The sequence below is a fragment of the Salvelinus sp. IW2-2015 genome, unplaced genomic scaffold (assembly GCF_002910315.2).
Source record: "Salvelinus sp. IW2-2015 unplaced genomic scaffold, ASM291031v2 Un_scaffold9387, whole genome shotgun sequence".
NCBI classification, from domain to species: domain Eukaryota; kingdom Metazoa; phylum Chordata; class Actinopteri; order Salmoniformes; family Salmonidae; genus Salvelinus; species Salvelinus sp. IW2-2015.
Window position 1 is genome coordinate 1 of NW_019950646.1, and position 1,702 is coordinate 1,702.

Below are 1,702 nucleotides of genomic sequence, written 5' to 3' on the forward strand. Positions count from 1 at the left end.
GTCTATCTGTCGGTTTTGTCACCTACTATCTCGGCATGACTGTCGTGACCACAGATGGCAGACAATTCTCAGCGAGAACCAAAGCAGTACATCTCCATTTACCCAGTATTTTACTATTGCGCATTGCAAGCATACAAAGGTATCAACCAGTGGGGAAACAGTATATTGATACACTGACGAATTTCCTACTTACAAAGCATGTAGAGGTCTTGATTTTTATCATAGGTACACTCAACTTAATACTTAAAAATCAGACATGATTTCGTGGATTGTTTAGATTCCGTCTCTCACAGTTGAAGTGTACCTATGATAAAAATTACAGACCTCTACATGCTTTGTAAGTAGGAAAACCTGAAAAATCGGCAGTGTATCAAATACTTGTTCTCCCCACTGTATATACACAGTAATCATGGCATTGGTGTAGCCCCACACCCGACCCCAGGGTAACCCCCAACAGACAGACCTGCATTTTGTGTTCATGGATATACATAAAACCCATGAGGACCACATGTCTGAGAAGCCCTGGTAGAGGAATGATTGGGTGATTTGTCCTTTTGCCAAAATCATCCTGGCCAAGGCCTCCGCTCCAGTTTCTGCCATGTCTTCCTCTTCCTGTGCCACACAGGACTGGATGCCTTCAGCAAAGGACACCATGTCTTCCTCCGACATGTGGTAAGGGAAACCGATGGTGGGCATTCAGCTGGAAAATTGTTCACGGCACTCAGGGGTCAGGTGGTAAATCCCTAGGTTAGTAGGCCCCGCAGCACCTCCTTCAAGGCATTGGTTTGGAGTTGGTAGAGTAGATAAACTGATTCATCTATTCTGACCTTCATGCCTTTTATTTAACTAAGCAAGCCACAGTTAAGATGAAATTCTTATTTACAATGACGGCCTACACCGGCCAAACCCGGACGACGCTGGGCCAATTGTGCTCCGCCCTATGGGACTCCCAATTACGTCCGGATGTGATTCAGCCTGGATTCAAACCAGGGACTGTAGTGCCACCTCTTGCACTGAGATGCAGTGCCTTAGAGCGCTGCACCAGTCGGGAGAAGCTGCGCCACACGAGGACAACATTAAAGCTCTCGGAGCAGATGTTTGTAATTCCGTCTGACTGGATGCCCGAGCTGTTTAGCACATATTGTGCACTCGTCCATGATGTCGGAGAGCGACTGATAAGCCTCGAAATCAGGGATCCAGTGGACACACTCTCTCTCCGGTGGACACACTCTCTCTCCGGTGGACACACTCTCTCTCCGGTGGACACACTCTCTCTCCGGTGGACACACTCTTTCTCCGGTGGACACACTCTCTCTCCGGTGGACACACTCTCTCTCCGGTGGACACACTCTCTCCCCGGTGGACACACTCTCTCCGCGGTGGACCACACTCTCTCTCCGGTGGACACACTCTCTCCCCCGGTGGACACACTCTCTCCCGGTGGAACACTCTCTCTCTCCGGTGGACACACTCTCTCTCTCGGTGGACACACACTCTCTCTCTCGGTGGACACACTCTCTCTCTCCGGTGGACACACTCTCTCTCTCGCCGTTGGACACACTCTCTCTCCGGTGGACACTCTCTCTCCGGTGGGCACAACTCTCTCTCCGGTGGACACACTCTCTCTCCGGTGTGCATTCGTTGTCACTCCTTGACTTCGAAGGCCAAGAGCTCTTGGATGTTCTGCATGCTAATCGAGGCC

General features: G+C 50.4%; 1 long non-coding RNA gene across 1 annotated transcript; it reads right to left on the reverse strand.

Annotated features, from left to right (window-relative positions):
- Positions 1-272: 272 nt before the first annotated feature.
- Positions 273-1,681, reverse strand: LOC139027298 (uncharacterized). The gene is made up of 2 exons (XR_011479373.1): positions 1,562-1,681; positions 273-1,389 (listed from the first exon to the last, which is right to left on the reverse strand). It is a non-coding gene; the product is annotated as an uncharacterized lncRNA (long non-coding RNA).
- Between the last annotated feature and the right edge of the window lie 21 nt (positions 1,682-1,702).